Consider the following 22,500-nt stretch of genomic DNA (forward strand, 5'->3'; position numbering starts at 1 on the left):
AAACTCAAGTGAAGGCTAAACACAAATTCTACATAGCATCGTGGGGACTACACCCTGTTTTTTGTTGTTTTTTTCTACATAATTTGAAAATGCCAGCTACTTTTTACATTGCTAGAAAATCTAAGCGTTCCTTAGAAGAATAAAATTTCACATTTAGGGCTGGGAAATATGACAATATTTCTCGTTATTGTGGAAAATGCCTTTCTGAGCGTTTCATGGATGTCAGCATTGTTTAAAAACACATCTCAACTGCATGCCTGATTAATTGAGCCCAATTAACCTAATTAATACAAATTCTCTGTATTCATAGTTTTGATTGTGTGATTGTGTCCAAGGCAGCACAGCTGTCCTCACACTCTCTGGGTGGGCAGGATGGCCCCCCGTCTCCCCCATCACTCAGTCTAGTCAGTGCAGATGTCTGTTAGCTGATGTAACAGAACTGCTGGTTACTGTCTCCTCCGAGCGTGTCCAGCTGTACAGTGACGCTGTATTAGCAGCTGTTTGAAAAGATGTAGTACAGTTCGGAGCTTCACAGGATTCGGAGGAAGACTGCGATTGCCTCGTAGTGCTGGTGGTATTGTGTGATTGGTGAGTCAGAACTAGTGGGTAGAACTGGTTGAAGACAAATGGAAACGGAAAGAACTTGAGCTCAAATGAACAAAATGTATTTACTGCTGCCCTCTACAAGTGATATTTTATGTATATGAATATCAAATTTGCAATATCCAGGTAGCCTGCTAGGCCCCCTCTGGCAGCTAGAAGAGACCGGAGAGCCAGAACTGAGTAATTAGGGCTGAGCTGTAGCAGCTGTGGGCTCCCCTCTTAAAGGGTGCTCACATGCTGCTCAGCGCTCAGTCTTGAGTGCATGTCCCTCTGACTCAGCCAAAAAGCGTGTCTCGCTCTCCACGATTAGGGAGAGGCGAGGGTGAGATTAAAGGGATTGAAGGCAGTTTTTTGGTTTCTGTTTTGGGGAGCTCTTAGTTTGGGTCATTCTTTTAAGTCTTTAGCACAGCTTTAATCCTTTTCAGAGGCACCCTGTGTAGCACGTTAGTCTGGCCACGTGATGATTGAGGGTTTGAGGGTGTTCCTTTTCTCCTGACCCTCAGCTGCTCTGCACTTGGGGCCGTCCTTTGGTGTCCGCCAGGTGCTTTGTCTTGTAGCCGTCCTGATTACTAGGACAAGGGCCACGAGTTCGATCCTCACTCAGGGCAAACCCCTCTGGCATGTTTCAGTGTCTTTGTCAGACCCCTGAATGTGCTTTCTGATTTCTTTCATTATTTATATTTCAGCTTCATGTTAAGTACTAAATTACCTGTTTTAGGCTTTTGGTGACACCCCATCTACACCCCAGCCATGCCCCCCCCCCCCCCCCCCCCTTTACCTCACATCCTTGGGAGTTGTTAATATCACACAGCTATTATGAAGACAATCTATGCGATAGCATTTAGCTTTCACTCGTTAGCCTCATTAGCAGGTATCCCTTTAAGCCAGGGTCCTGTACAGGGTTAGCGTAAGCTCTTAAACACCACTATTAAGTGTTGGTTCCTGATGGTTTTGTAATGTGTTTTGATTGCTTATAATGAATTGTTATGACTGTGTAAAGGATTCTAATGGTTGAACAGGATGATTCTAAATGCATTTGATGGTTTCCTAGTGGGATCTAAAGGTGTCCTACAGGAAACTAGTGGTCTCATTTTTCAGCAGGACAGACTGAATCAGCTAACATGATGATCTGCTCAATCAGTGGAGAGCTACAGTGAAAACACCAACCATGTAGCGCTGCAGTGCTGCAGGATCTGAGCTGGAAATCCCAGCGTGAAGCTAACGCTAGCTCTGAAGGAGCGCAGGCCGACTCCAGGCTGCCTGATCTTGCTTCATAAATCCTCCAGCAGCCTCAAACTCCTGCCCCTTTTTCTTAATCCCATATCGTGTCAGACCGCGTATGTGTTCTCATTTTCTGAAGGCCAGACGGGCATCTGAGTCGGAATAAAGATATTCAGAGATGCCGTTCGGTGTCTGAGTCCTGCGCAGTGGTGGTTTAGTTCAGCCGTAGACAGATTAAACCACTTGTTTTCCTTCTTAACCCTTTTCCACCGTAGCTATAAATGCTATTTCGGCCTGTTTTGGAGGTGCCTCAGTTGAGCTCTGCACTTCTGTCTATAGTATCATGGTTGCAGTAACCTTTGATAGAAATGTGTCTGATTTAGCTGCGAGTGAACTGGGTTTTAGTGGGAAAGGCTTTTCTTGAGTTTAATTGCTGTTTGTTTGTTGCGCCGTTCCTCACTAGCAGCTCAACATTTCTAACACAGAGAGAGGGCAGTTCTCCCGAGAGCAGAGTTACAGGGAACAAATAACTTATTTAATTATATCAATTAAAAATATCAAGGTTTATTCATTTGAATTAATTTACATTCCACTGGAATGACCACTAGGGGGCACTGCAGGAAGAGGTTTATGTGATGTGGGCAGTTCTGGTGGTGTATCAAGTCTCATCCAGGTCATCCATTTATTAAGGTAAATGAATGTAGTTATTGAGGTAAATGAATGTGTTAATCGAGGTAAATGGATGTGTTAATTGAGGTAAATGAATGTAGTTATTGAGGTAAATGAATGTGTTAATTGTGGTAAATGAATGTAGTTAATCGAGGTAAATGAATGTGTTAATTGAGGTAAATGAATGTGTTAATCGAGGTAAATGAATGTGTTAATTGAGGTAAATGAATGTGTTAATCGAGGTAAATGAATGTGTTAATCGAGGTAAATGAATGTAGTTATTGAGGTAAATGAATGTGTTAATTGAGGTAAATGAATGTGTTAATTGAGGTAAATGAATGTAGTTATTGAGGTAAATGAATGTGTTAATTGAGGTAAATGAATATGTTAATTGAGGTAAATGAATGTGTTAATCGAGGTAAATGAATGTGTTAATCGAGGTAAATGAATGTAGTTATTAAGGTAAATGAATGTGTTAATTGAGGTAAATGAATGTGTTAATCGAGGTAAATGAATGTAGTTATGGAGGTAAATGAATGTGTTAATCGAGGTAAATGAATGTAGTTATTGCGGTAAATGAATGTAGTTATTGAGGTAAATGAATGTGTTAATTGAGGTAAATGAATGTGTTAATCGAGGTTAATGAATGTAGTTATTGAGGTAAATGAATGTGTTAATCGGGGTAAATGAATGTAGTTATTGAGGTAAATGAATGTGTTAATCGAGGTAAATGAATGTGTTAATCGAGGTAAATGAATGTGTTAATCGAGGTAAATGAATGTTAATTGAGGTAAATTAATGTGTTAATCGAGGTAAATGAATGTAGTTATTAAGGTAAATGAATGTGTTAATCGAGGTAAATGAATGTGTTAATCGAGGTAAATGAATGTGTTAATTGAGGTAAATGAATGTGTTAATCGAGGTAAATGAATGTGTTAATCGAGGTAAATGAATGTAGTTATTGAGGTAAATGAATGTGTTAATCGAGGTAAATGAATGTAGTTATTGAGGAAAATGAATGTAGTTATTGAGGTAAATGAATGTGTTAATCGAGGTAAATGAATGTAGTTATTGAGGTAAATGAATGTGTTTATTGAGGTAAATGAATGTGTTAATTGAGGTAAATGAATGTAGTTATTGAGGTAAATGAATGTGTTAATCGAGGTAAATGAATGTAGTTATTGAGGTAAATGAATGTGTTAATCGAGGTAAATGAATGTGTTAATCGAGGTAAATGAATGTAGTTATTGAGGTAAATGAATGTAGTTATTGAGGTAAATGAATGTGTTAATCGGGGTAAATGAATGTAGTTATTGAGGTAAATGAATGTGTTTATTGAGGTAAATGAATGTGTTAATCGAGGTAAATGAATGTAGTTATTGAGGTAAATGAATGTGTTAATTGAGGTAAATGAATGTGTTAATCGAGGTTAATGAATGTAGTTATTGAGGTAAATGAATGTGTTAATTGAGGTAAATGAATGTGTTAATCGAGGTAAATGAATGTAGTTATTGAGGTAAATGAATGTGTTAATCGAGGTAAATGAATGTAGTTATTGAGGTAAATGAATGTAGTTATTGAGGTAAATGAATATGTTAATTGAGGTAAATGAATGTGTTAATCGAGGTAAATGAATGTAGTTATTGAGGTAAATGAATGTGTTAATCGAGGTAAATGAATGTAGTTATTGCGGTAAATGAATGTGTTAATTGAGGTAAATGAATGTGTTAATCGAGGTAAATGAATGTGTTAATTGAGGTAAATGAATGTGTTAATCGAGGTAAATGAATGTAGTTATTGAGGTAAATTAATGTTAATTGAGGTAAATGAATGTGTTAATCGAGGTAAATGAATGTAGTTATTAAGGTAAATGAATGTGTTAATCGAGGTAAATGAATGTGTTAATTGAGGTAAATGAATGTGTTAATCGAGGTAAATGAATGTGTTAATCGAGGTAAATGAATGTAGTTATTGAGGTAAATGAATGTGTTAATCGAGGTAAATGAATGTGTTAATCGAGGTAAATGAATGTAGTTATTGAGGAAAATGAATGTAGTTATTGAGTAAATGAATGTGTTAATCGAGGTAAATGAATGTAGTTATTGAGGTAAATGAATGTGTTTATTGAGGTAAATGAATGTGTTAATTGAGGTAAATGAATGTAGTTATTGAGGTAAATGAATGTGTTAATCGAGGTAAATGAATGTAGTTATTGAGGTAAATGAATGTGTTAATCGAGGTAAATGAATGTGTTAATCGAGGTAAATGAATGTAGTTATTGAGGTAAATGAATGTAGTTATTGAGGTAAATGAATGTGTTAATCGAGGTAAATGAATGTAGTTATTGAGGTAAATGAATGTGTTAATCGAGGTAAATGAATGTAGTTATTGAGGTAAATGAATGTGTTAATCGGGGTAAATGAATGTAGCTATTGAGGTAAATGAATGTGTTTATTGAGGTAAATGAATGTAGTTATTGAGGTAAATGAATGTGTTAATCGAGGTAAATGAATGTGTTAATCGAGGTAAATGAATGTGTTAATCGAGGTAAATGAATGTAGTTATTGAGGTAAATGAATGTGTTAATCGAGGTAAATGAATGTAGTTATTAAGGTAAATGAATGTGTTAATTGAGGTAAATGAATGTGTTAATCGAGGTAAATGAATGTAGTTATGGAGGTAAATGAATGTGTTAATCGAGGTAAATGAATGTAGTTATTGCGGTAAATGAATGTAGTTATTGAGGTAAATGAATGTGTTAATTGAGGTAAATGAATGTGTTAATCGAGGTTAATGAATGTAGTTATTGAGGTAAATGAATGTGTTAATCGGGGTAAATGAATGTAGTTATTGAGGTAAATGAATGTGTTAATCGAGGTAAATGAATGTAGTTATTGAGGAAAATGAATGTAGTTATTGAGGTAAATGAATGTGTTAATCGAGGTAAATGAATGTAGTTATTGAGGTAAATGAATGTGTTTATTGAGGTAAATGAATGTGTTAATTGAGGTAAATGAATGTAGTTATTGAGGTAAATGAATGTGTTAATCGAGGTAAATGAATGTAGTTATTGAGGTAAATGAATGTGTTAATCGAGGTAAATGAATGTGTTAATCGAGGTAAATGAATGTAGTTATTGAGGTAAATGAATGTAGTTATTGAGGTAAATGAATGTGTTAATCGAGGTAAATGAATGTAGTTATTGAGGTAAATGAATGTGTTAATCGAGGTAAATGAATGTAGTTATTGAGGTAAATGAATGTGTTATTGAGGTAAATGAATGTAGTTAATCGAGGTAAATGAATGTAGTTATTGAGGTAAATGAATGTGTTAATTGAGGTAAATGAATGTGTTAATCGAGGTAATGAATGTAGTTATTGAGGTAAATGAATGTAGTTATTGAGGTAAATGAATGTGTTAATCGAGGTAAATGAATGTAGTTATTGAGGTAAATGAATGTGTTAATCGAGGTAAATGAATGTAGTTATTGAGGTAAATGAATGTAGTTAATCGAGGTAAATGAATGTAGTTATTGAGGTAAATGAATGTGTTAATCGAGGTAAATGAATGTAGTTATTGAGGTAAATGAATGTGTTAATCGAGGTAAATGAATGTAGTTATTGAGGTAAATGAATGTGTTAATTGAGGTAAATGAATGTGTTAATCGAGGTAAATGAATGTGTTAATTGAGGTAAATGAATGTGTTAATCGAGGTAAATGAATGTAGTTATTGAGGTAAATGAATGTTAATTGAGGTAAATGAATGTGTTAATCGAGGTAAATGAATGTAGTTATTAAGGTAAATGAATGTGTTAATCGAGGTAAATGAATGTGTTAATTGAGGTAAATGAATGTGTTAATCGAGGTAAATGAATGTGTTAATCGAGGTAAATGAATGTAGTTATTGAGGTAAATGAATGTGTTAATTCGAGGTAAATGAATGTGTTATCGAGGTAAATGAATGTAGTTATGAGGTAAATGAATGTAGTTATTGAGGTAAATGAATGTGTTAATCGAGGTAAATGAATGTAGTTATTGAGGTAAATGAATGTGTTATTGAGGTAAATGAATGTGTTAATTGAGGTAAATGAATGTAGTTATTGAGGTAAATGAATGTGTTAATCGAGGTAAATGAATGTAGTTATTGAGGTAAATGAATGTGTTAATCGAGGTAAATGAATGTGTTAATCGAGGAAAATGAATGTAGTTATTGAGGTAAATGAATGTAGTTATTGAGGTAAATGAATGTGTTAATCGAGGTAAATGAATGTAGTTATTGAGGTAAATGAATGTGTTAATCGAGGTAAATGAATGTAGTTATTGAGGAAAATGAATGTGTTAATCGGGGTAAATGAATGTAGCTATTGAGGTAAATGAATGTGTTTATTGAGGTAAATGAATGTGTTAATCGAGGTAAATGAATGTGTTAATCGAGGTAAATGAATGTGTTAATCGAGGTAAATGAATGTGTTAATCGAGGTAAATGAATGTAGTTATTGAGGTAAATGAATGTGTTAATCGAGGTAAATGAATGTAGTTATTGAGGTAAATGAATGTGTTAATTGAGGTAAATGAATGTAGTTATTGAGGTAAATGAATGTGTTAATCGAGGTAAATGAATGTAGTTATTGAGGTAAATGAATGTGTTAATCGAGGTAAATGATTGTGTTAATCGAGGTAAATGAATGTAGTTATTGAGGTAAATGAATGTAGTTATTGAGGTAAATGAATGTGTTAATCGAGGTAAATGAATGTAGTTATTGAGGTAAATGAATGTGTTAATCGAGGTAAATGAATGTAGTTATTGAGGTAAATGAATGTGTTAATCGGGGTAAATGAATGTAGTTATTGAGGTAAATGAATGTGTTTATTGAGGTAAATGAATGTGTTAATCGAGGTAAATGAATGTAGTTATTGAGGTAAATGAATGTGTTAATTGAGGTAAATGAATGTAGTTATTGAGGTAAATGAATGTGTTAATTGAGGTAAATGAATGTAGTTATTGAGGTAAATGAATGTGTTAATCGAGGTAAATGAATGTAGTTATTGAGGTAAATGAATGTGTTAATTGAGGTAAATGAATGTAGTTATTGAGGTAAATGAATGTAGTTATTGAGGTAAATGAATGTGTTAATTGAGGTAAATGAATGTAGTTATTGAGGTAAATGAATGTGTTAATCGAGGTAAATGAATGTGTTAATCGAGGTAAATGAATGTAGTTATTGAGGTAAATGAATGTAGTTATCGAGGTAAATAAATGTAGTTATTGAGGTAAATGAATGTGTTAATCGAGGTAAATGAATGTGTTAATCGAGGTAAATGAATGTAGTTATTGAGGTAAATGAATGTAGTTATTGAGGTAAATGAATGTGTTAATCGAGGTAAATGAATGTAGTTATTGAGGTAAATGAATGTGTTAATCGAGGTAAATGAATGTAGTTATTGAGGTAAATGAATGTGTTAATCGGGTAAATGAATGTAGTTATTGAGGTAAATGAATGTGTTAATCGAGGTAAATGAATGTAGTTATTGAGGTAAATGAATGTAGTTATTGAGGTAAATGAATGTGTTAATCGAGGTAAATGAATGTAGTTATTGAGGTAAATGAATGTGTTAATCGAGGTAAATGAATGTGTTAATCGAGGTAAATGAATGTAGTTATTGAGGTAAATGAATGTAGTTATTGAGGTAAATGAATGTGTTAATCGAGGTAAATGAATGTAGTTATTGAGGTAAATGAATGTGTTAATCGAGGTAAATGAATGTAGTTATTGAGGTAAATGAATGTAGTTATTGAGGTAAATGAATGTGTTAATCGAGGTAAATGAATGTAGTTATTGAGGTAAATGAATGTGTTAATCGAGGTAAATGAATGTAGTTATTGAGGTAAATGAATGTGTTAATCGAGGTAAATGAATGTAGTTATTGAGGTAAATGAATGTAGTTATTGAGGTAAATGAATGTGTTTATTGAGGTAAATGAATGTGTTAATTGAGGTAAATGAATGTAGTTATTGAGGTAAATGAATGTGTTAATTGAGGTAAATGAATGTAGTTATTGAGGTAAATGAATGTGTTAATCGAGGTAAATGAATGTAGTTATTGAGGTAAATGAATGTGTTAATTGAGGTAAATGAATGTAGTTATTGAGGTAAATGAATGTAGTTATTGAGGTAAATGAATGTGTTAATTGAGGTAATGAATGTAGTTATTGAGGTAAATGAATGTGTTAATCGAGGTAAATGAATGTGTTAATCGAGGTAAATGAATGTAGTTATTGAGGTAAATGAATGTAGTTATCGAGGTAAATGAATGTAGTTATTGAGGTAAATGAATGTGTTAATCGAGGTAAATGAATGTGTTAATCGAGGTAAATGAATGTAGTTATTGAGGTAAATGAATGTAGTTATTGAGGTAAATGAATGTGTTAATCGAGGTAAATGAATGTAGTTATTGAGGTAAATGAATGTAGTTATTGAGGTAAATGAATGTGTTAATCGAGGTAAATGAATGTAGTTATTGAGGTAAATGAATGTGTTAATCGGGGTAAATGAATGTAGCTATTGAGGTAAATGAATGTGTTTATTGAGGTAAATGAATGTAGTTATTGAGGTAAATGAATGTGTTAATCGAGGTAAATGAATGTGTTAATCGAGGTAAATGAATGTGTTAATCGAGGTAAATGAATGTGTTAATCGAGGTAAATGAATGTAGTTATTGAGGTAAATGAATGTGTTAATCGAGGTAAATGAATGTAGTTATTGAGGAAAATGAATGTAGTTATTGAGGTAAATGAATGTGTTAATCGAGGTAAATGAATGTAGTTATTGAGGTAAATGAATGTGTTTATTGAGGTAAATGAATGTGTTAATTGAGGTAAATGAATGTAGTTATTGAGGTAAATGAATGTGTTAATCGAGGTAAATGAATGTAGTTATTGAGGTAAATGAATGTGTTAATCGAGGTAAATGAATGTGTTAATCGAGGTAAATGAATGTAGTTATTGAGGTAAATGAATGTAGTTATTGAGGTAAATGAATGTGTTAATCGAGGTAAATGAATGTAGTTATTGAGGTAAATGAATGTGTTAATCGAGGTAAATGAATGTAGTTATTGAGGTAAATGAATGTGTTAATTGAGGTAAATGAATGTGTTTATTGAGGTAAATGAATGTGTTAATCGAGGTAAATGAATGTAGTTATTGAGGTAAATGAATGTGTTAATTGAGGTAAATGAATGTAGTTATTGAGGTAAATGAATGTGTTAATTGAGGTAAATGAATGTAGTTATTGAGGTAAATGAATGTGTTAATCGAGGTAAATGAATGTAGTTATTGAGGTAAATGAATGTGTTAATTGAGGTAAATGAATGTAGTTATTGAGGTAAATGAATGTAGTTATTGAGGTAAATGAATGTGTTAATTGAGGTAAATGAATGTAGTTATTGAGGTAAATGAATGTGTTAATCGAGGTAAATGAATGTGTTAATCGAGGTAAATGAATGTAGTTATTGAGGTAAATGAATGTAGTTATCGAGGTAAATGAATGTAGTTATTGAGGTAAATGAATGTGTTAATCGAGGTAAATGAATGTGTTAATCGAGGTAAATGAATGTAGTTATTGAGGTAAATGAATGTAGTTATTGAGGTAAATGAATGTGTTAATCGAGGTAAATGAATGTAGTTATTGAGGTAAATGAATGTGTTAATCGAGGTAAATGAATGTAGTTATTGAGGTAAATGAATGTGTTAATCGGGGTAAATGAATGTAGTTATTGAGGTAAATGAATGTGTTAATCGAGGTAAATGAATGTAGTTATTGAGGTAAATGAATGTAGTTATTGAGGTAAATGAATGTGTTAATCGAGGTAAATGAATGTAGTTATTGAGGTAAATGAATGTGTTAATCGAGGTAAATGAATGTGTTAATCGAGGTAAATGAATGTAGTTATTGAGGTAAATGAATGTAGTTATTGAGGTAAATGAATGTGTTAATCGAGGTAAATGAATGTAGTTATTGAGGTAAATGAATGTGTTAATCGAGGTAAATGAATGTAGTTATTGAGGTAAATGAATGTAGTTATTGAGGTAAATGAATGTGTTAATCGAGGTAAATGAATGTAGTTATTGAGGTAAATGAATGTGTTAATCGAGGTAAATGAATGTAGTTATTGAGGTAAAGGAATGTGTTAATCGAGGTAAATGAATGTAGTTATTGAGGTAAAGGAATGTGTTAATCGAGGTAAATGAATGTAGTTATTGAGGTAAATGAATGTGTTTATTGAGGTAAATGAATGTGTTAATTGAGGTAAATGAATGTAGTTATTGAGGTAAATGAATGTGTTAATTGAGGTAAATGAATGTAGTTATTGAGGTAAATGAATGTGTTAATCGAGGTAAATGAATGTAGTTATTGAGGTAAATGAATGTGTTAATTGAGGTAAATGAATGTAGTTATTGAGGTAAATGAATGTAGTTATTGAGGTAAATGAATGTGTTAATTGAGGTAAATGAATGTAGTTATTGAGGTAAATGAATGTGTTAATCGAGGTAAATGAATGTGTTAATCGAGGTAAATGAATGTAGTTATTGAGGTAAATGAATGTAGTTATCGAGGTAAATGAATGTAGTTATTGAGGTAAATGAATGTGTTAATCGAGGTAAATGAATGTGTTAATCGAGGTAAATGAATGTAGTTATTGAGGTAAATGAATGTAGTTATTGAGGTAAATGAATGTGTTAATCGAGGTAAATGAATGTAGTTATTGAGGTAAATGAATGTGTTAATCGAGGTAAATGAATGTAGTTATTGAGGTAAATGAATGTGTTAATCGGGGTAAATGAATGTAGTTATTGAGGTAAATGAATGTGTTAATCGAGGTAAATGAATGTAGTTATTGAGGTAAATGAATGTAGTTATTGAGGTAAATGAATGTGTTAATCGAGGTAAATGAATGTAGTTATTGAGGTAAAGGAATGTGTTAATCGAGGTAAATGAATGTAGTTATTGAGGTAAAGGAATGTGTTAATCGAGGTAAATGAATGTAGTTATTGAGGTAAAGGAATGTGTTAATCAAGGTAAATGAATGTAGTTATTGAGGTAAAGGAATGTGTTTATTGAGGTAAATGAATGTGTTAATTGAGGTAAATGAATGTAGTTATTGAGGTAAATGAATGTGTTAATCGAGGTAAATGAATGTAGTTATTGAGGTAAATGAATGTGTTAATTGAGGTAAATGAATGTAGTTATTGAGGTAAATGAATGTGTTAATTGAGGTAAATGAATGTAGTTATTGAGGTAAATGAATGTGTTAATCGAGGTAAATTAATGTGTTAATCGAGGTAAATGAATGTGTTAATCGAGGTAAATGAATGTAGTTATTGAGGTAAATGAATGTGTTAATCGAGGTAAATGAATGTGTTAATCGAGGTAAATGAATGTAGTTATTGAGGTAAATGAATGTAGTTATTGAGGTAAATGAATGTGTTAATCGAGGTAAATGAATGTAGTTATTGAGGTAAATGAATGTGTTAATCGAGGTAAATGAATGTAGTTATTGAGGTAAATGAATGTGTTAATCGGGGTAAATGAATGTAGTTATTGAGGTAAATGAATGTAGTTATTGAGGTAAATGAATGTAGTTATTGAGGTAAATGAATGTGTTAATCGAGGTAAATGAATGTGTTAATCGAGGTAAATGAATGTAGTTATTGAGGTAAATGAATGTAGTTATTGAGGTAAATGAATGTGTTAATCGAGGTAAATGAATGTAGTTATTGAGGTAAATGAATGTGTTAATCGAGGTAAATGAATGTAGTTATTGAGGTAAATGAATGTAGTTATTGAGGTAAATGAATGTGTTAATCGAGGTAAATGAATGTAGTTATTGAGGTAAAGGAATGTGTTAATCGAGGTAAATGAATGTAGTTATTGAGGTAAAGGAATGTGTTAATCGAGGTAAATGAATGTAGTTATTGAGGTAAATGAATGTGTTTATTGAGGTAAATGAATGTGTTAATTGAGGTAAATGAATGTAGTTATTGAGGTAAATGAATGTGTTAATCGAGGTAAATGAATGTAGTTATTGAGGTAAATGAATGTGTTTATTGAGGTAAATGAATGTGTTAATCGAGGTAAATGAATGTAGTTATTGAGGTAAATGAATGTGTTAATCGAGGTAAATGAATGTGTTAATCGAGGTAAATGAATGTAGTTATTGAGGTAAATGAATGTAGTTATTGAGGTAAATGAATGTGTTAATCGAGGTAAATGAATGTAGTTATTGAGGTAAATGAATGTGTTAATCGAGGTAAATGAATGTAGTTATTGAGGTAAATGAATGTAGTTATTGAGGTAAATGAATGTGTTTATTGAGGTAAATGAATGTAGTTATTGAGGTAAATGAATGTGTTAATCGAGGTAAATGAATGTAGTTATTGAGGTAAATGAATGTAGTTATTGATTTAAGCTGATATTGTTTCGTATTCACCGACTTGCGCTGAGAAGCTGGTGAATAAGATGCTGCCGTCAGCTTCATGCCTGTGTATGAGTTCATTATTTAAGAGCTTTGGCAGTTTTGGCAGTCAGTTTTATGACTGACATGGCGAGGAGATCTTCTTGATAGTCCGATACTATGAATTAGAGCAGAGAGGAGGAATATCTGCGTGACGTGGAGCTGCCTGTGATGACTGCGTTAGAGATGCTGATGTGAGAGATCATGACTGCAGCTCTTCCACCCACAGGAACAGGAACGTCACACAGATAATGTGCACCACAGTCTACAGTACAGCGCTCAGCTCAGCCTGGGGCTCCAACACTTTCACACGCTGCTGCTGCCGCTTACACTGTAAACACAACGGCAGCTCGAACCGTGTCCTGCAGCTAGAACCAATCACGCAGCTCATTACCGTACGCCAGTTAACATCACAACAGGACACTAAAGCCAGCGCCGGCTCTGACCAGTGAGCCGCTGCTGATGAAGGGTGGAGCTTCTTGTGGAACGAGTTTGTGGATCTTGTAGCCAGTAGGGAGTGAATCAGTGAGCTGAGAGTGAATCAAGCTGATTCATAATTTGTTGGAATCAATTATGAATGATGCAATTCAAATGAATACACTATCTTTAAAAAATATTGATATTATTGATTAAAAGACTTTTTCTCAGGCAAGTTCAATTACTGACATCATGTTTATTACAACAAAGATGATTCCAAAAGACCCTGATCTAAACAGGCTGGATTAACAGTGCATGTCCAATCTAAACCAGATGTGCGTGCAATCCTGTATAATAACCAACAGCTGCACACTTCCTCTAAAATATTAACTCATTAACCTTTTCCGGGTCGCTGTAGCCGTACTCGCACGCTTCCCTCGAGGCTTTCACTTCCCGTTTTTTCATATACTATTTTAATGCATCATCATTGCTGGATGACGTGATTCCCTGTCAGAAATCTCAGGATTCGATTCCCAAAAATCGCTCTGTGATCCGTTATTCACTCGTCTCATTTCTGCAGAGCCCCGCTGTTGACGCTCTGTACAAATAAAAATAATGCGTGGCCACGACTTAGTAAGGCATGGGAACAAGATAATTAAGTCCTGGAAATGACTTAGTAAGGGGTAGGAACAAAATAATTACGTCATGTCCACGAATTAGTCAGATGTTGGAATGAGATCCTAATGCATGGCTACGACTTATTTATCTCATTCCCACACCTTACTATGTCATTGCCACACATTATTTTTATTTATATAGACTGTCACCGGCGGCACTCTGTACATTTTTATCATGAGCACCAAATGAGGGAACACCAGCAGATCTGTGTGTCGTCACCTTCAGAGCCTCGCCGCCTCCACAGAGACAACATCATGGTCTGAAAACACGGCAAGAGTCAGAGATCAGTTTAGAGATCTGAGTCAGGAGGAAATGGTGCTAGACTCTGTTACTCTGAGTCAGTAACTCATAGTCATTCTGAGGAACTTGAGCGTTTCCTTTCAAATGAGACGGAGATCATGACTGTAGCCCAGAGTCTGAGGGAACAGCGCCCCCTTTACTTTGGGTACGCCATTTCCCTCCAGGGTCCCGAATGCTGTGTTTCTCTATGTGTTTGTGAAGATCCAGCTCAGAAATCCAGTCCAAGCACTTCCTGAATCCGTAGAGCCGCCCTTTCCTTTCCGTTCCGTCACTCGGCAGCGTGGTAACATGACAAAGAAGCAGAACCTGATTGGTCCTGACTGAATGAGTGCTGAGCAGGAGGGTCCGTACGTCACGCCGGAGAGACAGTGTTCTGGGAAATACAGTGAGTGAGCCTCTAACTGTAAACCTCTCAGCTGTACAGTGAGGGGCTCGGTGGGGGGGGTATTAATCAGCTCTCGTGCGGCTGCACAAACACTCCGATGTGATCTTTGCCTTTCACACATCCGCTAATTAAAGACTCTGCACCTCTTTAAGGATCAGAAGTGTTCTAATCAAAGGACTACACAGTGTCCAGTTTAAAGTCAGTGGCCTTTGACCTCTGTACTCATGCATTAAAGCCACCGTGATGAAGTGCATTTAAACTGCTTTGTTAGAGGTTCACAGTCCAGTCACACTGCGGCCTCCAGCCTGTTTTGAATTTACGGTTTTTGTGATGTCACTAATATGGAGTTCACTTAGTGCCAAATCTTCAAATAAAATAAAAAAATAAAAGAAAAATATTGAGGATCAAAATGTCTGAAATTTGTTGCAAATAAAGAAATAAGAGTTAAGTCAAACGTACTTTTTAAAAGGATTTCTACTAATTTTCGCTCATTGTGATGTAACTTTATTTCTCATTTTGCCATTTGCTGTTTCTGCTGACTGGAATCGCTCTTTAGACACTCTTTAACAGGGGGCGGGGCTTAGAAGATGCCATTCAGTTTTTCAGAGGAGTCCCGGGCATTAGAGGTTTGCACACCCATGGGTTCCTGCGGGACCCACCACAGTATTTGGTGTGCTGAACGGGCGGGAAACCAGCGCCCTGCAGGCGGGAGCAGGACGAAACACACATGAAGAGACATTCCGCAAATGAATGAACAGCCTAAATAAAGCAGAATGATCACGAAACCATTTTCATGAACATGAAATGATGAGTAAAACAGTTCAAACGAATGACGTTGTTCTAAAGCGCTGTGAAGCAGCTGATCACGTGAAGAGGATGTGGATTCTCGTAGCTCACAGAGACGGTGGAGCCTTCAGTCCGACGGCCACAGCTGCCCAGCAGAACACCAGAACTAACGCCCTGTGCTTTAATTCCTGCTCTGTGTTGAAATGGTGAATGAATGGCATTGAAGCCTGATTACCATGACTGACCTGTTATTTCAGCAGAGAATACTGTGTTTTAAAATAGACTGTGTCAGATATGTGGGGTCAGAACTGCAGGTGGAAGTGGGACTAAACATTTCGGTTGTGGGCGGAAGTGGGACTAAATGGTTCGGTTGCGGATGGAGGTGGGACTAAATGTTTCGGTTGCGGATGGGAGCAGGACTAAATGTTTCTGTTGCGGATGGGAGCAGGACTAAATGTTTCGGTTGTGGATGGAGGTGGGACTAAATGTTTCGGTTGCGGATAGGAGCAGGACTAAATGTTTCAGTTGCGGATAGGAGCAGGACTAAATGTTTCGGTTGTGGATGGAGGTGGGACTAAATGTTTCGGTTGCGGATGGGGGCGGGTCTAAATGTTTCTGATGCGGATTGGGACAGGACTAAATGTTCGGTTGTGGATGGAGGCGGGACTAAATGTTTCGGTTACGGATGGGCGCAGGACTAAATGTTTCGGTTGCAGATAGGAGCAGGACTAAATGTTTCAGTTGCGGATAGGAGCAGGACTAAATGTTTCAGTTGCGGATAGGAGCAGGACTAAATGTTTCGGTTGTGGATGGAGGTGGGACTAAATGTTTCGGTTGTGGATGGAGGTGGGACTAAATGTTTCGGTTGTGGATGGGAGCAGGACTAAATGTTTCGGTTGCGAATGGGAGCAGTACTAAATGTTTCGGTTGCGGATGGGAGCAGGACTAAATGTTTCGGTTGTGGATGGAGGTGGGACTAAATGTTTCGGTTGCGGATGGGAGCAGGACTAAATGTTTCGGTTGTGGATGGAGGTGGGACTAAATGTTTCGGTTGCGGATGGGAGCAGGACTAAATGTTTCTGTTGCGGATGGGGGCAGGACTAAATGTTTCGGTTGTGGATGGAGGTGGGACTAAATGTTTCGGTTGCGGATGGGAGCAGGACTAAATGTTTCGGTTGCGAATGGGAGCAGGACTAAATGTTTCAGTTGTGGATGGAGGTGGGACTAAATGTTTCGGTTGTGGATGGAGGTGGGACTAAATGTTTCGGTTGCGGATGGGAGCAGGACTAAATGTTTCGGTTGCGAATGGGAGCAGGACTAAATGTTTCGGTTGCGGATGGGAGCAGGACTAAATGTTTCAGTTGTGGATGGAGGTGGGACTAAATGTTTCGGTTGTGGATGGAGGTGGGACTAAATGTTTCGGTTGCGGATGGGGGTGGGACTAAATGTTTCGGTTGCGGATGGGGGCAGGACTAAATGTTTCGGTTGTGGATGGAGGTGGGACTAAATGTTTCGGTTGCGGATGGGAGCAGGACTAAATGTTTCAGTTGTGGATGGAGGTGGGACTAAATGTTTCGGTTGTGGATGGAGGTGGGACTAAATGTTTCGGTTGTGGATGGAGGTGGGACTAAATGTTTCGGTTGCGAATGGGAGCAGGACTAAATGTTTCGGTTGCGGATGGGAGCAGGACTAAATGTTTCGGTTGTGGATGGAGGTGGGACTAAATGTTTCGGTTGCGGATGGGAGCAGGACTAAATGTTTCGGTTGCGGATGGGAGCAGGACTAAATGTTTCGGTTGTGGATGGAGGTGGGACTAAATGTTTCGGTTGTGGATGGAGGTGGGACTAAATGTTTCGGTTGTGGATGGGAGCAGGACTAAATGTTTCGGTTGCGGATGGGAGCAGGACTAAATGTTTCGGTTGCGAATGGGAGCAGGACTAAATGTTTCGGTTGCGAATGGGAGCAGGACTAAATGTTTCGGTTGCGGATGGGGGCAGGACTAAATGTTTCGGTTGCGGATGGGAGCAGGACTAAATTTTTAGGTTGCGGATGGGAGCAGGACTAAATGTTTCGGTTGTGGATGGAGGTGGGACTAAATGTTTCGGTTGCGGATGGGAGCAGGACTAAATGTTTCGGTTGTGGATGGAGGTGGGACTAAATGTTTCGGTTGCGGATAGGAGCAGGACTAAATGTTTCGGTTGCGGATGGGAGCAGGACTAAATGTTTCAGTTGTGGATGGAGGTGGGACTAAATGTTTCGGTTGTGGATGGAGGTGGGACTAAATGTTTCGGTTGCGGATGGGAGCAGGACTAAATTTTTAGGTTGCGGATGGGAGCAGGACTAAATGTTTCGGTTGTGGATGGAGGTGGGACTAAATGTTTCGGTTGCGGATGGGAGCAGGACTAAATGTTTCGGTTGTGGATGGAGGTGGGACTAAATGTTTCGGTTGCGGATAGGAGCAGGACTAAATGTTTCGGTTGCGGATGGGAGCAGGACTAAATGTTTCAGTTGTGGATGGAGGTGGGACTAAATGTTTCGGTTGTGGATGGAGGTGGGACTAAATGTTTCGGTTGTGGATGGGAGCAGGACTAAATGTTTCGGTTGTGGATGGGAGCAGGACTAAATGTTTCGGTTGCGAATGGGAGCAGGACTAAATGTTTCGGTTGCGAATGGGAGCAGGACTAAATGTTTCGGTTGCGGATGGGGGCAGGACTAAATGTTTCGGTTGCGGATGGGAGCAGGACTAAATTTTTAGGTTGCGGATGGGAGCAGGACTAAATGTTTCGGTTGTGGATGGAGGTGGGACTAAATGTTTCGGTTGCGGATGGGAGCAGGACTAAATGTTTCGGTTGCGAATGGGAGCAGGACTAAATGTTTCGGTTGCGGATGGGGGCAGGACTAAATGTTTCGGTTGCGGATGGGAGCAGGACTAAATTTTTAGGTTGCGGATGGGAGCAGGACTAAATGTTTCGGTTGTGGATGGAGGTGGGACTAAATGTTTCGGTTGTGGATGGAGGTGGGACTAAATGTTTCGGTTGCGGATGGGAGCAGGACTAAATGTTTCGGTTGCGAATGGGAGCAGGACTAAATGTTTCGGTTGCGAATGGGAGCAGGACTAAATGTTTCGGTTGCGGATGGGGGCAGGACTAAATGTTTCGGTTGCGGATGGGAGCAGGACTAAATTTTTAGGTTGCGGATGGGAGCAGGACTAAATGTTTCGGTTGTGGATGGAGGTGGGACTAAATGTTTCGGTTGCGGATGGGAGCAGGACTAAATGTTTCGGTTGTGGATGGAGGTGGGACTAAATGTTTCGGTTGCGGATAGGAGCAGGACTAAATGTTTCGGTTGCGGATGGGAGCAGGACTAAATGTTTCAGTTGTGGATGGAGGTGGGACTAAATGTTTCGGTTGTGGATGGAGGTGGGACTAAATGTTTCGGTTGCGGATGGGAGCAGGACTAAATTTTTAGGTTGCGGATGGGAGCAGGACTAAATGTTTCGGTTGTGGATGGAGGTGGGACTAAATGTTTCGGTTGCGGATGGGAGCAGGACTAAATGTTTCGGTTGTGGATGGAGGTGGGACTAAATGTTTCGGTTGCGGATAGGAGCAGGACTAAATGTTTCGGTTGCGGATGGGAGCAGGACTAAATGTTTCAGTTGTGGATGGAGGTGGGACTAAATGTTTCGGTTGTGGATGGAGGTGGGACTAAATGTTTCGGTTGTGGATGGGAGCAGGACTAAATGTTTCGGTTGTGGATGGGAGCAGGACTAAATGTTTCGGTTGCGAATGGGAGCAGGACTAAATGTTTCGGTTGCGAATGGGAGCAGGACTAAATGTTTCGGTTGCGGATGGGGGCAGGACTAAATGTTTCGGTTGCGGATGGGAGCAGGACTAAATTTTTAGGTTGCGGATGGGAGCAGGACTAAATGTTTCGGTTGTGGATGGAGGTGGGACTAAATGTTTCGGTTGCGGATGGGAGCAGGACTAAATGTTTCGGTTGCGAATGGGAGCAGGACTAAATGTTTCGGTTGCGGATGGGGGCAGGACTAAATGTTTCGGTTGCGGATGGGAGCAGGACTAAATTTTTAGGTTGCGGATGGGAGCAGGACTAAATGTTTCGGTTGTGGATGGAGGTGGGACTAAATGTTTCGGTTGTGGATGGAGGTGGGACTAAATGTTTCGGTTGTGGATGGGAGCAGGACTAAATGTTTCAGTTGCGAATGGGAGCAGGACTAAATGTTTCGGTTGCGGATGGGAGCAGGACTAAATGTTTCGGTTGTGGATGGAGGTGGGACTAAATGTTTCGGTTGTGGATGGAGGTGGGACTAAATGTTTCGGTTGCGGATGGGAGCAGGACTAAATGTTTCGGTTGTGGATGGGAGCAGGACTAAATGTTTCAGTTGTGGATGGAGGTGGGACTAAATGTTTCGGTTGTGGATGGGAGCAGGACTAAATGTTTCGGTTGCGGATGGGAGCAGGACTAAATGTTTCGGTTGCGGATGGGAGCAGGACTAAATGTTTCGGTTGCGAATGGGAGCAGGACTAAATTTTTCGGTTGCGAATGGGAGCAGGACTAAATGTTTCGGTTGCGGATGGGAGCAGGACTAAATGTTTCGGTTGCGGATGGGAGCAGGACTAAATGTTTAGGTTGCGGATGGGAGCAGAATACATGATTCTGATTTTCTGCTGAAGAGGGATGAAAATCTTGCGCAGACTGGGCAGAGTTACAGTTTCTAGACTATAAAGAACCCCCTGGGTGAACCCGTCTGCTACAGCGCCTCCCTGAGGCAGAGCAACCCTGCAGCTCTAATTAGTTAAGAACACCAGAGACAGAAGTTGATTGTGGGGGAAGCAGATAAACAATCAGCCTCACTGAATCTGGATTTGAGCGTCTGTTTTTCCGACAGCATAATATCATAATAGGTTTATTTTCAGGGACCTCCAGAATTTTTGAGACATTCAGGTGGTCCTAGAGATTAATTAGGATGTCTCGGACCCTTCAGCATCTGTTTACAAATACAGGATTCATAGGTAGAGTTAGCAGAAGTTCCACTGCAGTTCTACACGTCACTCGGTACTGAACTCGTTTTTTGACTGGATGCTTTTGTACTTTTACTTTTACTCGAGTCGTTTAAGCGGCAGGTACTTTTACTTTTACTCAAGTCATTGGTTTACTGCAGTATTGACTTAGGCTACTTTATCCACCTCTACACACACACACACACACACACACACACAAACACACACAAACACACAAAGACACACACACACACACACACACACACACACACACACACACACACACACACACACACAAGCACACACACACACACTCTGTTACTGCAGTGCTATTGAGCAGCAGGATCCTCTTGTTAGCCTCTCCAGATCACCATGGCGATCCTGTTGAGAAGGTGTGCTTGGTGTGTCCGTTGATGGAAGCCGGTGATAACGGCGCTCTGCTCTCTCCGCCGGCCGATAAGCAGCTTCGCCTCCGACTGTGTGAGAGGTGCCGTGATACCATCAGGCTCTGCATTCAGCTGCTCTGATTGGCCGCTGGAATCGCCCGCTTCGGTCATTAATTAAATCCTTTTGTTCTTGCCGGGCCGGTTCAGTGCGGGTGTTCGGGCCGTAATCCCCCCCCACCCTTGCTGTTTATCCCGGTGGTGTTGCTGTGTTGTGGTGTTTGGATGGAGGTCCTGCTGGAGCTCTCAGTGATGGACTCTGCCAGCAGCTCTGAATGGCTTTCACTGACTGCACGTCTGACGGCGTTACTGGGATCAGTGGACAGAGCTGTGTCCAGCACTTTGGGCCGGACGGCCGACCCTGCGGTCAGAACTCCTGCATCGTGGGCAGTCGTGGGCTGGAGGTTAGGGATCTGCCCCTGTAACCAGAAGGTAGCTGGTTCGATCCCCAGGACCGACAGTCCATGACTGAGGTGTCCTTGAGCAAGACACCTAACCCCCAACTGCTCCCCAGGCGCCGTGGATAGGGCTGCCCTCCGCTCCGGGCAAGTGTGCTCACTGCCCCCTAGTGTGTGTGTTCACTAGTGTGTATGTGGTGTTTCACTTCATGGATGGGTTAAATGCGGAGGCGGAATTTCCCTGGTTGTGGGATCAAAAGTATCACTTATCTCCATCATCTCTGGCTGGAGGAGCCGCTTCTCCATCCAGCAGAACCACAGCCAGATCTGTTTCATCCTAACATTCTTCTCATCTCTGTCTCTCTCTCTCTCTCTCTCTCTCTCTCTCTCTCTCTCTCTCTCTCTCTCTCTCTCTCTCTGTCTCTCTCTCTGTCTCTCTCTCTGTCTCTCTCTCTCTCTGTCTCTCTGTCTCTCTCTCTCTCTCTCTCTCTCTCTCTCTCTCTCTCTCTCTGTCTCTCTCTCTGTCTCTCTCTCTGTCTCTCTCTCTCTCTGTCTCTCTGTCTCTCTCTCTCTCTCTCTCTCTCTCTCTCTCTCTCTGTGTCTCTCTCTCTCTCTCTCTCTCTGTCTCTCTCTCTCTCTGCGTTGCTATCCAGGACGCCTCGGCTGCTCCGGCTCCCTTCCGCCGTTCATTTGCGCTGTTTTGGTCTGCCAGCCTGAGAGCGGGCCGGAGGGTTCTCCGGAGAGAGGCTCTAGGCGCTGAAGGGTTCTCCTCCTACCCGCCGGAGTGCACAGTGCACACAGTGTGTCCCTCTCTGACACACTGACTCGCAGGCGTGGCTAAAGAGTTGCTACATGCTGCCCCTTGGCTAGCTCATCTGCATTAGCAGTGTGCTAATCTCCTTAGCTTTATATTACTGCAGTAGAACCGTGACGGTTCTGTGGGGATCCGGCGGGTCCTACAGCCCTCCACACACCGGGGGAATCAGAGGGGAAAAACAACATATTGAAAGAGAGAGAGGCTGATTTTCCCTTTAGCCTGACGCTAATAATGCTAATATTGTTAATGGTGTG

The 22,500-nt window shown here is 39.1% G+C and overlaps 1 protein-coding gene across 2 annotated transcripts in view; it reads left to right on the top strand.

The window, feature by feature from the left end:
* elfn2a (extracellular leucine-rich repeat and fibronectin type III domain containing 2a) overlaps positions 1-22,500 on the top strand; it is a 260,192-nt gene that overhangs the window by 78,935 nt on the left and 158,757 nt on the right. The gene's annotated exons all lie outside the window — the stretch shown is intronic.

This window comes from Pygocentrus nattereri, chromosome 25 (genome assembly GCF_015220715.1).
Source record: "Pygocentrus nattereri isolate fPygNat1 chromosome 25, fPygNat1.pri, whole genome shotgun sequence".
Taxonomy (NCBI): domain Eukaryota; kingdom Metazoa; phylum Chordata; class Actinopteri; order Characiformes; family Serrasalmidae; genus Pygocentrus; species Pygocentrus nattereri.